The sequence below is a fragment of the Ovis canadensis genome, chromosome 20 (assembly GCF_042477335.2).
Source record: "Ovis canadensis isolate MfBH-ARS-UI-01 breed Bighorn chromosome 20, ARS-UI_OviCan_v2, whole genome shotgun sequence".
Taxonomy (NCBI): Eukaryota; Metazoa; Chordata; class Mammalia; order Artiodactyla; family Bovidae; genus Ovis; species Ovis canadensis.
Genome location: NC_091264.1, coordinates 59,212,133 through 59,227,337, shown reverse-complemented (window position 1 = coordinate 59,227,337; position 15,205 = coordinate 59,212,133). Strand labels below are relative to the sequence as shown.

General features: G+C 43.9%; 1 long non-coding RNA gene across 6 annotated transcripts in view; it reads left to right on the top strand.

Annotated features, from left to right (window-relative positions):
- Positions 1-15,205, top strand: part of LOC138425313 (uncharacterized) — a 168,662-nt gene that overhangs the window by 85,749 nt on the left and 67,708 nt on the right. The window contains exon 1 of one of the 6 annotated variants that reach the window (XR_011251165.1): positions 1,563-1,712. The exons of the other annotated variants lie outside the window; for them this stretch is intronic. This is a non-coding gene — a long non-coding RNA (uncharacterized lncRNA). Of the gene's footprint in view, positions 1-1,562; positions 1,713-15,205 lie in introns of those variants that run through there. 6 annotated transcript variants of the gene reach the window in all.

Genomic DNA, 15,205 nt, shown 5'->3' with positions numbered 1-15,205 from the left:
CAAGTTTCTACTTACTGTAGATTTTATCTTTATTTTTTTTAAACATAAGTATTTTATAACTTGCCTCTGGTTATTCCAGGATGCGAAGCCTTTCGGGGTCTGTTTATATAGTTTCGTACTTTTCTTTTGCTGCTGTGTCTTTCCCATGGTAACTTCTTGTGACTTGATTGTCATCGCCTTCTCAGTGTTCCTTGTCCATTAGACATAGTTTTTGGTGATTCCTGTGGGTTGAGTAAAGGAGCCCTTCTCCAGACAGTCTTGTCTTTGCCCTTCCAGACATTTATGGGCGCTACTACTAAATTCTGGAAAATAGTGAGGACAGAGGAGCCTGGCATGCTGCAGTTCATGGGGTCACAAAGTTGGACATGACTTACCGACTGAACAGCAACACTTCTCTGTAACCAGTTCAAACTCAAATAATAACTTGAAGTTTTCTGAACTACTTCTAGGATTTGAATTCACACTATAAATTCTCAAGGGGCTGGTCTCTGGGTAGAATTATTGGAGGACAGATTATGTGTGTGTGTGTGTGTCTGTTTTCCTTCTTTGCTCTATTAAGACATCTCTGTCTTTGGATTCTTGGTTTTGGTGGTTTTTTGTTTTTTGGAAGTTGGGAGTAAGAAGTAGGTAGTTTTACTTCTGGTTTACCTTTATCCTGTGGTGGGTTCTCCCTTTGGGATTCTAGGTTAACAGAGGTGGTATCTAACACTGGTCTTTCAACCTGGGTGGACCCTGAGCTTTGACTTGTCTCTTTTACTTTGTCAAGTCTTCACAAGAGTAACACAAGTCCCCCCTATATGTCTTCAGGGCAAAAGGCTTTGGTTGTTTTTCTTGCCTTTCTGGGTTCTTAGATTCTCTTAGAACTTGATCTGGTAATTCCTCATTATCTTATCATTCCTTTGATTCTTTTAAGGAGACTGGAAATTTTTACGAACTTTTAGGAAAATTATTTTATGAATTTTTATCAGGGGGGTAATGCAAATGGCCCATCCCTTTATTTTTAGAAAAGGAGGGAAATTAAACTTGGAATGTTTTTAATAGTCTCTTTTTCACTGTTTTCTGAGTATAGAAGCATTCCCCTAAACTGGTAAATTTCACTATGTTTACACAGTGAATTTTTAAAATTCTGCATGAAAAGAAAGAAAAAACAAAACACAAAGAAGGCCAGTAGACACTCAACAAATGGAGAGAAGTATTTGAAACTCATACAAAGAGTTAGACTCAAAGGAAAAGACTGATTTCTTAGAATACTTGGAATTCTACATTGTTATTGGTTGATATGTAATAAATTACTTCAAGCTTAGAACAAACATTTATTATCTCTCAGTTCCTAAGGATCTAGAATCTGAGAGCAGCTTGGCTGGGTGGTCTGGATCAGTGTTTCTCATGATGAGATTGTAGTCAAGCTGTCGGTGGGGATCACAGCCTCATCTAAAAGCTCAGCTGGGCCTAGAGGGCCCACCTCTAACGTCATTGATGTGACTCTTGTCAGGAAACCCCGGTTCCTCACTGGCTGCCTGCTGGAGGCCTGGGTTCCACAACACTGGCCTTCTCCATCAGCAGGTGGCTGAGAGGGCAGCTGATTTCTGCCAGAGTAAGGAGCTTGAAAGAATGGACCACCAAGAGAGAATGACAACATCTTTTACAAGCTGATCGTGAAATGACATGCCATCACTCCTGCCATATTGTATTGGGTCCCTGAGACAACCCTGGTAAGACATGAGAGAAGATTACACAAAGATGTGAATATCAGGAGTTGGGGGTCATCTGGGGTCACGCTTGAAGCTGCCTGCTGTAAGTGCCTACAGTTCAGTAAGGCAAAAAACTCTCAAAACAGAGAAATGGAGAAAAGACAACAAAAGTCTGTTCATAGAAACACATATATACTACACAAACTAAAATACATCTTAAACATAAAAAGACTCTCAACCTCACTCAAAATAAGGATAATGTAAATTAAAACTATATTGAGATACTGTTTCTACCCATAAGATTGTATAACCCACTGTATTGTTGAGAATTTGGGGAAACAGGGTTTTATGTCTTGTCAGTGAGTATAGACATTGGTAAAATGTCTTTGAAGAGTAATTTGGCAATAACTCAGTAGTTAAAAAAAATTCAACACTTCCACTTCTAGGAATTTTTCCTAAATATATTCTGGCACATATGCAAAATGATGTCTGTATGAAGATCTTTACTGCAGCATCAACTTATAATAGCAAAAGATTGGAAACCATCTGAATTTCCATCAATAGGGAACCGATTACATAAATTATGGTAGTACACATATAGAAGAATTTTATTAATCTCTTAAAAAAGAACGAGGCAGCCCTTTTTACACATAGTTAAGATTTTCTCCAAAATGTGTGGAAGATGTGAAAGCAAGGTGCAGAACACAACGTCACTACTTGTGAAAAAATACTTCTATGTAAAAAAATACGTATATGCTTGTACATGAATATAGTATCTCTAGCAGCACATGAAAGAGATTGGGATTGTAGCTTGCTTTCTTAGAGGGAAACTGGGTAGTTAGGGAACTAAGAGTATGAAAGAGACCTATTTTTTATGTATTCTCATTGTACTTTTTGAACTTTATAATATGTGCATGATTTAATCACTCGAAAGTAAGTAAAATATTAAAAAATATATATTGGAATAACCTGAAATCATGGTGCCCTGAGCTAGGCTGGTGTCAACAGAAACAAAGAGAATTAGAATTGGCACGACATGGTGAGTAACTGGAAAGACAAGTGGAAGAAGGAAGGGTCCAGGATGGTGCTCAGCTTTCTGCTACAGGACCCAAGTGAGCAGAAAAAGAGCAGCGAAGAGTATCTCTCGTAGAGGAAAATATGTATATTTGATAAGACGATTATGTTTTATGGAAAAATCACAATTTAAAAAACTAAAGGCTATTATTTTCTGTTAGTTCAGTTTAGTCGCTCAGTCGTGTCCGACTCTTTGCGACCCCATGGACTGCAGCGTGCCAGGCCTCCCTGTCCATCACCAACTCCTGCAGCTTAGTCAAACTCATGCCTATCAAGTCGGTGATGCCATCCATTCATCTCATCCTCTGTTGTCCCCTTCTCCTCCTGCCTTGAATCTTTCCCAGCATCAGGGTCTTTTCTAAAGAGGCAGTTATTCGACAAAGGACAGGAGCTTCAGTTTCAGCATCAGTCCTTCCAATGAACACCCAGGACTGATCTCCTTTAAGATGGACTGGTTCAATCTCCTTGCAGTCCAAGGGACTCTCAAGAGTCTCCTCCAACATCACAACTCAAAAGCATCAATTCTTCGGTGCTCAGCTTTCTTCACAGTCCAACTCTCACGTCCATACATGACCCTGGAAAAACCATAGCCTTGACTAGACAGACCTTTGTTGACAAAGTAATGTCTCTGCTTTTCAATATGCTTTCTAGGTTGGTCATAACTTTTCTTCCAAGGAGTAAGCATCTTTTAATTTCATGGCTTCAGTCACCATCTGCAGTGATTTTGGAGCCCCCCAAAATAAAGTCTTTCACTGTTTCCATTGTTTCCCCATCTATTTCCCATGAAGTGATGGGACCAGATGCCATGATCTTAGTTTTCTGAATATTGAGTTTTAAGCCAACTTTCTCACTTTCCTCTTTCACTTTCATCAACAGGCTCTTTAGTTCTTCTTCACTTTCTGCCATAAGGGTGGTGTCATTTACATATCTGAGGTTATTGATATTTCTCCCAGCAGTCTTGATTCCAGTTTGTGCTTCATCCAGCTGGCATTTCACATGATGTACTCTGCATAGAAGTTAAATAAGCAGGGTGACAATATACAGCCTTGATGTACTCCTTTCCCTATTTGGAACCAGTCTGTTGTTCCATGTCCAGTTCTAACTAAATCTGCATACAGATTTCTCAGGAGGCTGGTTACGTGGTCTCATAATTCCATCTCTTGAAGAATTTTCCACAGTTTGTTATGATCCACACAGTCAAAGACTTTAGCATAGTCAATAAAGCAGAAATAGATGATTTTCTGGAACTCTCTGGCTTTTTTGATGGTTCAATGGATGTTGGCAATTTGACCTCTGGTTTCTCTGCCTTTTCTAAATCCAGCTTGAACATCAGGAAGTTCACAGTTCACATAATGTTGAAGCCTGACTTGGAGAATTTTGAGCATTATTTTGCTAGCGTGTGAGATGGGTGCAATTGTGCAGTAGTTTGAACGTTCTTTGGCATTGTCTTTCTTTGGGATTGGAAAGAAAACTGACCTTTTCCAGTCCTGTGGCTACTGCTGAGTTTTCCAAATTTGCTGGCATATTGAGTGCAGCACTTTCACAGCATCCTCTTTCAGGATTTGAAATAGCTCTACTGGAATTCCATCACCTCCACTAGCTTTGTTCTTAGTGATGCTTCCTAAGGCCCACTTGACTTCACATTCCAGGATGTCTGGCTCTAGGTGAGTGATCACATCATCATGGTTATCTGGGTCATGAAGATCTTTTTTGTATAGCTCTTCTGTGTATTCTTGCCACCTCTTCTTAATATCTTCTGCTTCTGTTTGGTCCATACAGTCTCTGTCTTTTATTGTGCCCATCTTTGCATGAAATGTTCCCTTGGTGTCTCTAATTTTCTTGAAGAGATCTCTAGTCTTTCCCAGTCTATTCTTTTCCTCTATTTCTTTGCACTGATTACTGAGGAAGGCTTTCTTATCTCTCCTTGCTATTCTTTGGAACTCTGCATTCAGATGGGTATATCTTTCCTTTTCTCCTTTGCCTTTCACTTCTCTTTTCTCAGTTATTTGTAAGACCTCCTCAGACAACCATTTTGCCTTTCTTTTTCTTGGGGATGGTCTTGATCACTGCCTCCTGTACAATGTCACAAACCTCCATCCATAGTTCTTCAGGCACTCTGTCTATCAGATCTAATCCCTTGAATCTGCTTGTCACTTCCACTGTATAATTGTAAGGGATTTGATTTAGGTCATACCTGAATGGTCTAGTGGTTTTCCCTACTTTCTTCAATTTAAGTCTGAATTTGGCAATAAGGAATTCATGATCTGAGCCACAGTCAGCCCCCAGTCTTGTTTTTGCTGACTGTATGAGCTTCTCCATCTTTGGCTGGAAAGAATATAATCAATCTGATTTCGGTGTTGATCATCTGGTGATGTCTGTGTGTAGAGTCTTCTCTTGTGTTGTTGGAAGACGGTGTTTGCTGTGACCAGTGCGTTCTTTGGGCAAAACTCTGTTAGCCTTTGCCCTTCTTCATTCTGCACTCCAAGGCCAAATTTGCCTGTTACTCCAGGTATCTCTTGACCTCACTTTTGCATTCCAGTCCCCTATAAGGAAAAGGACATCTTTTTTGGGTGTTAGTTCTAGAAGGTCTTGTAGGTCTTCATAGAACTGTTCAACTTCAGCTTCTGCACCATTACTGGTCGGGGCATAACTTGGATTATTATGATGTTGAATGGTTTGACTTGGAAATGAACAGAGATCATTCTGTCGTCTTTGAGATTGCACCCAAGGACTGCATTTATGGCTACCCATGTCTTCTAAGGGTTTCTTGCCCACAGTAGTAGATATAATGGTAATCTGAGTAAAATTCACCCATTCCAGCCATATTGGTTCATTGATTGCTAAGATGTTGATCTTCACTCTTTCCATCTCCTGTTTGACCACTTCCAGTTTACCTTGATTCATGGACCTAACATTCCGTGTTCCTATGCAATATTGCTCTTTACAGCATCTGACTTTACTTCCTTCACCAGTCACATCCACAACTGGGTGTTGTTTTTGCTTTGGCTCCATCTCTTCATTCTTTTTGAAATTATTTCTCCACTGATATCCAGAAGCATATTGGGTACCTACCAACCTGGGGAGTTCATCTTTCAGTGTCCCATCTTTTTGCCTTTTCATGCTGTTCATGGGGTTCTTAAGGCAAGAATACTGAAGTGGTTTGCCATTCCCTTCTCCAGTGGACCGCATTTTGTAAGAACTCTTTACCATGACCGTTGGTCTTGGGTGGCCCTACATGGAATGGCTCATAGTTTCATTGAGTTAGACAAGGCTGTGGTCCACATGATCAGTTTGCTTAGTTTTCTATGATTGTGGTTTTCATTCTCTCTGCCCTCTGATGGATAAGGATAAGAGGCTTATGGAAACTTCCTGTTGAGAGAGACTGACTGAGGGGTAAACTGGGTCTTGTTCTGATGGGTGGGGCCATGCTCAGTTCAGTTCAGTCGCTCAGTTGTGTCTGACTCTTTGCGACCCCATGAATTGCAGCACGCCAGGCCTCCCTGTCCATCACCATCTCCCGGATTTCACTCAGACTCACGTCCATTGAGTCAGTGATGCCATCCAGCCATCTCATCCTTGGTCGTCCCCTTCTCCTCCTGCCCCCAATCCCTCCCAGCATCAGAGTCTTTTCCAATGAGTCAACTCTTTGCATGAGGTGGCCAAAGTACTGGAGTTTCAGCTTTCGCATCATTGCTTCCAAAGAACACCGAGGGCTGACCTCCTTCAGAATGGACTGGTTGGATCTCCTTGCAGTCCAAGGGACTCTCAAGAGTCTTCTCCAACACCACAGTTCAAAAGCATCAATTCTTCGGTGCTCAGCCTTCTTCACAGTCCAACTCTCATATCCATACATGGCTACAGGAAAAACCATAGCCTTGACTAGATGGACCTTAGTCGGCAAAGTAATGTCTCTGCTTTTGAATATGCTATCTAGGTTGGTCATAACTTTTCTTCCAAGGAGTAAGCGTCTTTTAATTTCATGGCTGCAATCACCATCTGCAGTGATTTTGGAGCCCCCAAAAATAAGTCTGACACTGTTTCCGCTGTATCCCCATCTATTTGCCATGAAGCGATGGGACCAGATGCCATGATCTTCGGTTTCTGAATGTTGAGCTTTAAGCCAACTTTTTCAGTCTCTGCTTTCACTTTCATCAAGAGGCTTTTTAGTTCCTCTTCACTTTCTGCCATAAGGGTGGTGTCATCTGCATATCTGAGATTATTGATATTTCTCCTGGCAATCTTGATTCCAGCTTGTGTTTCTTCCAGTCCAGCGTTTCTCATGATGTACTCTGCATATAAGTTAAATATATAAGTTAAATATGCTATGCTCAGTAAATCTTTAATTGGATTTTCTGTTGATGGGCGGCGCTGTGCTCCCTCCCTGTTGTTTGACCTGGGCCAAACTTAACTTTGTTGTTGTCTTTCAGTGGCTCAATCCAATCTGATACTTTGTGACCCCATGGACTGCAGCAAGCCAGACTTCCTGGTCCTTCACCATCTCAGGTGCTCACACAGACATCTATTGAGTTGGTGATGCTATCCATCCGTCTTATCCTCTGTTGCCCTCTTCTCCTTTAGGCCTAAGGAGTTCATGGACCAGCATATCATGTAGTGCCTGACTTGCTATAGACGCTCAATAGATATGTTAGACAAATGTCTGAAAATTAATTTTTAAAAATGTATTTATCTTTTCATAAGGATTAAATATCTGCCCAGATATTTGCAGAGTGAGAGCATTAAATAGATTGAAAATAAAATACCTCATCATCTCTTTATCGAACGGGGAAGGGACACAGGTGGAGAAACCATGATGTTCATGCAGCAAGTTGCTAATGAGAATAACTCATAGGACTTTCACAACAGAAGGGAATTTAATCTAAGAAAACGAAAGAGTGAGTTTAACCACCAGAGGGCTCTCATCATTCCATTTAATTGTAAGCCCAGAACTATTCATGAGATAGACAAAACTGCGTCTGCAGACCAGAGGAGGATGTATGGTTTCCCACTCCGTTAGCTGGACATGACCATTGCAAGGCCATCCTGCCGAGTCGTCTTACTACAAGATGAGAGAATTGAAACTAGCCAGTGTGCTTTAAACACTCTGTCTCTGAACGTCCAGGAGGGCCTCTTTGTCTTTTGTTAGTTGAAAAATGAATTTATCTCTAATGCCCTATGATAATGCAAGGACACTTGGGAGGTATTCCCATGTGTTTCGTGGAAGGAAGAGGAGAGTTACAATGGAGCTTGAAGTGGTGACATTCGCTAAAATTTCAGCGCTCTGTCAAGACTTAGAGGAGTCTAAAACTAGAATTGCTGGGTTGGCATTTACAAGTTTTCATTGCCTTCTCTCACTTTTATATTGTTGGGTCATTTGTAATGGTCTCTTATTTGTATTTTTCAGTCAGGGAATTATTGGGACCCTTTTGTTGATTTTGTGAAGCTGTGCAAGTGATAGATTAGTGTCCTTCCCATTAAAATTTTCTGACCCCTGGTGCCCCCATTATTAACCCCTCATTGGATTAATAGAGCCTTTGAGTTAAGAGAGCAGAGAAGGAAATGGAAGTTTATTGGGGGCCATACACTGGGCTGTGTTCTAGTTTCATTATTAAAGTCTGTCCCTAAAGTAACTCTAACACAAAGTAAGTATTGCTCTCTCAATTTATATAGGAGGAAAGCCAGATCTGAAAGGTTGAACGCATTACCCAAGATAGTAAATGTTGTGGACTCACTGAATTGCTTACCTGTGAAGTTCATCGTCTTTCAGACCAGCCTCAATAATATGAGCTTGCATGCGTGTGTGTGCACGCTTAGTCGCTTCAGTTTGTGTCCAACTCCTATGGACTGTAGCTCACCAGGCTACCCCGTCTAGAAGGTTCTCCAGGCAAGAATACTGGAGTGGGTTGCCATGCCCTTAACTCGTGTGTTCTTTATCCCCTGGCTACCCAGGGATTCTTCTCCCCAGACCATTTAGGAGCCTTTGAAAGTGCAGCTCGTTGGTGGAGCAGTGTGTTCAGTAGCCCCTCCAATGAGCCTCTGCAATGCCTGCTGAAAGTGTGGTGTGATGGCAGCTGCAGCAGCACCACCAGGCCCCTCTGCACGTGCAGTAGGAAAGGGAGGGATACTGTCCCCCAGCCCTCCATCATCCCCTGTGCAGGGGCCCGTGATGACCCTTGCAGAGCTTCTGCAATAACTGCCATGGTCTGGCCATGGCTATTCTTCTCATCTCGGGCTTCCCTTGTGGCTCAGCTGGTAAAGAATCTGCCTGCAATGCAGGAGACCTGGTTTCGATCCCTGGGTTGGGAAGATCCCCTGGATAAGGGAAAGGCTACCCACTCCAGTGTTCTGGCCTGGAGAATTCCATAGACTGTATAGTCCATGGGGTCGCAAAGAGTCAGACATGACTGAGCAACTTTCACTTTCCCTTCATTCTTCTCATCTCAGATACTAATGGCCTCTGACTGTGGAATGGTCTGCAAGTAAAGCACAAGTCGGGTTGATGAGGCTCCAGAGTAATTGTAACATATTGATCATTTGTGTTGAACTTTTTTAAGAATGAGCTTTGCCCCCAGAAGGAAGGCAGGAGAACATATGCTTATGGATTTGTCCTGACCCCTTTATTCCTTTACTCCTGACTCCTTTACTCAATGGACATGAGTTTGAGTAAACTCCGGGAGTTGGCTGACAGGGAGGCCTGGCGTGCTGCAGTCCATGGGACTGCAAAGAGTCGGACATGAACTGAACTGAACTGTTTAAGAATGGGCTTAGCCCCCAGAAAGAAGGCAGGTGAACATATGCCTATGGATTTGTCTGACCCCTTTACTCCCTCTGACCCAGTGCACCTGGTAAGCAATGTCACATGGACAGAGGCAGTGTGAGGCTGGTTGTAAAATCTGTAGCCATGGAGGGTAGTAGCCGTTAGCACCTCAGTTGGGAAGTCACACCCAAAGCTATGGCCTCATGAGCATCATTAGCACATGTGAGAATGTGCCAAGGATGAATCTCTGTGGTCCACAACCAGCCCCTTGCAGCCCGGCCCCTAAAGCAGAGAACTTTGATACACTGAGGCCTGGTACAGTTGTGTGTGGAACAGTCTCAGAATTCGATTTTCAAAGCAACATTCATGCATTAGATTTTTTTCTGAAATCTGTTCCACTGAATGAACTCATCCGAGGAAGGACAGACTGTTGTTTCCTTGATTGGATGATGTGGGATCTGGGGAGACTCTTGAATGAAGAGAGGAGAGAGAATTTGTCAAACGGAAGCTGAGGGCTTATTATAGGCCTATGAGTCACAGGGGCTGCAGGCGTCATCAGAGAGGGTTGAATGAATAAGGGGCAGGCGTGGAGCGAGGCTTGGGAAGGAGGGGCGCAGATGAGGAGGAGGAAGTGAGGCTGGGGAGGGGAAGGGAAAGGGGTGTGTTAGCCAGGGTTCTCCAGAGATGCAGAGCCAATAGGTGGGGGTGTGTGTGGGTGTGGGTGTGGGTGTGTCTTGGTGTGTGGGTGTGTGTCTGGGTGGGTGTGTGTCTGGGTGTGTGTGTGTCTGGGTGGGTGTGTGTCTGGGTGTGTGGGTGTGTGTCTGGGTGTGTGGGTGTGTGTCTGGGTGGGTGGGTAGGTGGAGAGAGAAAGAGAGACAGAGGTTTCACGGAGGTTGGCTCAGCTGTCGTGGAGGTTGGCAGGTCCAAAATCTGTAGGGTGGGCCTGCAGGCTGGAGATCCAGGCGGGCCAGTGCCGCAGTTCAGATCCGAAGGCTGATTGCCAGCAGAGTTCCCGACAGGAGCCTCCACTGGGTTCTAGCCGTCGTGCTTTGTCTCTGCTAGGGAACAGCAATGACATCTACAGGCAGCTGTGAGAAGACCCCACCAGAAAGCTCTGGAGAGGACTGTGAACCACCCTCAGAGGCTGGCCCCGTACTCTGCCCGAGTCACCTCCGATACTGCATCCGAACAGAGCAGACCGTCAATGAAGCCTCCCAATCTGCTGGGTGCTAGGATGGCAGGGCCTCAGAAGGCAGTGAGGATAGAAGGCGGGGGCTCTCCCAGGTGATGTTTAAAGCAATCAAAACTTACTATATTCAACTAGGCCTCAGCTGCTGCCGCTTCAAAATAATATACAAACAGAATTCCCGTATATCAGTGCTTCCAACTTTGGCTGCCCATTGGAATGACCTAGAAGTGCTTTTAAAACTCCTAATGCCTAATCCAAAGCCTAGAACAATTTGGAATTTCTGGAGGAGGGATCTGGGCAAAATTATTTTTATAAGCTTCTCAGATAACTCCAAATATGCAGGCAAGACTGAATAGCTCTTCTGTATACAGCTCCAGCAGCTCTTTGCACTATGGCTGACCTTGAGAAACACAAATCTGAACTGCACAGGTCCACTTTTACGCAGGTTTTTTTTTCTGTAGTGAATGCTACAGTACCGCATGATCTGCTGTTGGTGAGATCTATGGGCGTGGAATCACGAGTACCGAGGAACCTCGGATCCAGAAGGCTGACTATACAAGATACACGATTCTCCACTGTGGGCGGGGTTGTCACTCTTAACGCCTTCATTGTTCAAGGGTCAGCTGTATTTCCTTCCCCGCCTCCCCACATTGCATGAGGCTCCCCACAATGTCCATGTAACCCATTTTCATGGCCATTTGAGCTGCTCGGGCTCTGAAGAGAGAGTTTTCCACCATAATGTGATTTTCCTGGGGCCTGTACCTTCCCATGCCATATCAGAGGGTATAAAATGATCTTGAGGAGTCAGCAGAAAGGACTGATCATGAGGGAAAGACATCATGAAGGAAACAGAAGCAAGATTTGGTAGAAGTTACATGGTGTAAAGAAAAGGAGCCATCCGAACTGACCAGACTGGGCTTGGGCTCCATTTTTCCAGGGTAACTTTCTTTCTTGGTCATATTCGTCAACCTCATTGAGCCTGTTTCTTTATCCTTAACATTGGGATAATTATGTCTGCCCTTCAGACAGGGAAGGACTGGAGAGATCAGTTTCGTTTAGTCACTCAGTCATGTTCGACTCTTTGTGACCCCATGGACTGCAGCACGCCAGGCCTCCCTGTCCATCACCAACTCCTGGAGCTTGCTCAAACTCATGTCCATCGTGTTGGTGATGCCATCCAACCATCTCATCCTCTGTCATCCCCTTCTTGTTTTAGCTAAATGTTAATTAAGATTATTTAGATACTGGATAAACAACTTATCTGATGATATTCTATGTTAGGGGCTGAGTCCGCTAGCACTGGGAGGGTGTTCAAGGGTGACTGTATGAGAGATGCATGAACTAATGAGTGACGCATGTAGAGGGGGAAAGGGAAGAGGCAGGAAGGCAACACGGAAATGTTGAGTTGCTGCCTGCCCTGGGCACCTCCACCCACCAACCGGGGGAAAGGGGCTTGCTGCCCTTGAATCTCAGGTGTACAAGCACAACTCTTGTAATGCACGCATAAACACATGTACACACAAACAGCTCAGACTTTGCTGGCTTTCATCCTTGGACATCCGCTTCTAGAGTTGTGATCTCAATCTCCGTCCCAGTGAGCAGCCACAGAAAGAGCACATAGCCTTTTCATTAAACCCACCAGAATGACAGCAAAGTCTCCCTTCATCATTGCTGATACAGTCACACAAATAACCCCTATATTCATTCCATGCCGATGGTCTAATATGGCCCCCAGGTGGGCCCGAGTGACGTTTATCTGTAACTGGGAAGAATATTTTTCAACCCATCTTTTCTTTCCCTTAAAGTGAGGCTTACCCACACTGCTGAGCAAGGCGGCCGTGACTGAACTGGGTGCAGATAGATCTCTTGGCCTCTTCCTTTTGGTTTGGTGATATAAGGGCACTGGAAGTTCACGATGGCAGGAAGTCTAAAGGGGAAAATGCAGGCAGTGCCAACGCAATTTATTTCACAGTAAAAAGAATTTTATTTAACTCCATGGTTTTAAAAATTGGCCAAGTTGCATTAATGCATGTACATAAAATGTCCAACATGAGTACATTTTAGGATTTAGTTAGAAAACTTTTCAAATGGAATAAAACATGCCTCGAATAAAACTGAGAGTTCTCAGAATCCTGTACCAGATTCCTGGCAAGGTAGAAGTCGTATAGTATTTGTTTTCCTAACTCTGCGTCATCTAACTTCATCATTTGAATCTTAATAAAATTAAGTGTTGAGTGAAAACAAATCCCCAAAGTGTAACCAAATATATTGGCTCAGGCCAGACTTAAGCCTCAGCGGAAGGTTTTGTAAGCTCTCGCAGTGGAAGTGTTTTTTCTCTTCTTCCTGTCAGCATCTCAGAGGAGCTGAGCCTGGCAGAGCAGCTGCTAACAGACTGAGCTGGAAAAACTAGGCTTGGTTCTGTATTCCCAGGGGTGCAGCAAGATAAAAGGCCGCACGCCCCAAGCCCTAATGCAGTGATGGCCACCACATTCCTGTCCTCAGGCCACGGTGTGCACTTGGCCAGGGTCATACACAAAGTATCCCTGGTGGCTCAGATGGTAAAGAATCCGCCTGCAGCGCGGATGACCTGGGTTCAGTCCCTGGGTCAGGAAGATCTCCTGGAGAAGGGAATGGCTCCCCACTCCAGTAATCATGCCTGGAGAATCCCATGGACAGAGGAGCCCGGCAGGCTACAGTCCTTGGAGTCACAAAGAGTCAGACACGACTGAGTGACTAACACTTCCACTTTCATACACATAAGCTAAGCTAAGTCACTTCAGTTGTGTCCAACTCTGTGCAACCCCATAGACGGCAGCCCACCAGGCTCCCCCATCCCTGGGATTCTCCAGGCAAAACACTGGAATGGGTTGCCATTTCCTTCTCCAATGCATGGAAGTGAAAAGTGAAAGTGAAGTCGCTCAGTCGTGTCCGACCCTCAGCAACCCCATGGACTGCAGCCCACCAGGCTCCTCTGTCCATGGCATTTTCCAGGCAAGAGTACTGGAGTGGGGTGCCATTGCCTTCTCCATTCATACACATAGTAGGCACTTTATAATTACTCATTCAATGAGCAAATGAATCCCACAATATGATGGAGTACAGTGTTGTTCAACTGATTGGTTGCAACCCTATTGCTATTGTAGTAAGAAATCAATTTATCACAAAATCTTTCAAATAGTGGAAAATAATAGGGTAGAAAATAATTGGTCTATCATACATATTAAAAGTGTGTTTTGTGTGTGTGTGTTTCTGCTGGGTCATGATGTAAAATGCATTTCTGAAGGCATCAGAATTGCTTCAGGAGCCAGTGGGATCACTTTTCGTCTTTGCTGTCTCTTCTCTTCTTAAGAATGGTAACAACCCTGCAGTGACTTCTCTCCCCAGTCATAAAGCAAGTTTAAATTCTTGTGGTGCAGCCAGTTGGTCAAGACTGCAATCATCAAGTGTGGTGGGTCACAGCCATGCTTCCTCAAAGGGATGCTGAGTTTCTTTGACCCATCAGTGGCTAAGATCACTGCCTACTCTATCTGGGGGTACTCCAGCCATAGATTAGCTCTCAGAAGGAGGGGTGAGCATCACGGCACACATAGCCAGTCATTTCTTGGCAGCCAGGTGGTAAAACATTGTGGACTAGTAAGGTTTGTCCTCTGAGTCCAGCTGACTCTTTCTGTACTGTTCCTTTTCTTACAATATCCCATTTTTATTCTTCTAAGCATGCCTCTTGCCATATTAAAAGACATTTTTAAATCATCAAATATCCTTCATTGATAATTGGACATGGATGAGTGTAAGTCAATAGGTAACTCTCTCATAAGAAGTGAAAGTGTTAGTTGCTCAGTTGTATCTGACTCTTTGTGACCCCGTGGCCTGTAGCCTGCCAGGCTCCTCTTTTCATGGAATTTTCCAGGCAAGAATACTGGAGTGGGTTGCCACTTCCTTCTCCAGGGGATCTTCTTGACCCAGGGACCAAACATGTGTCTTCTGCATTGCAGGCAGATTCCTTACCATCTGAGCCACCAGGGAAGGCCTCAGAAGTGTTTATGTTCAATATGTCTTTCCATGTAAAATGAAAGGTTTTAGTTTCTAGTGAAGGAGGTTTTTTGTACATTGGCAAGATATTTGGGGTGGCAGAGTCCTCTTTCCAAGGTCCCTGAAGACTCATACCATGGAGTGACTGACGAAGTCTTAGTTATGATGAAGTAAGAGTTAAACTAGACCACGCCTCAGTGACAGCAGGCATCATCTGTGAGGAAGAGGTGGGCAGGCACCTAAAGGAAAATAAATTTAGAGCTAAATATGGTTTATTTCTGATGCCCTCCCCCCTACCGTTTAAAGGTCTCCCTGACTTGAATCCTAGTATCCTATGGGCTCTCCTTGGGTTAATCAATGTCATTCTGATAGTCCAATCTGGAAAGTCACCTGTGTGCAGTGTTTATTCTTCAGGCCTTCCCTCATCTTTCTTTTTATTTCTTTATAAAAATTTACTCATCCTAAGTC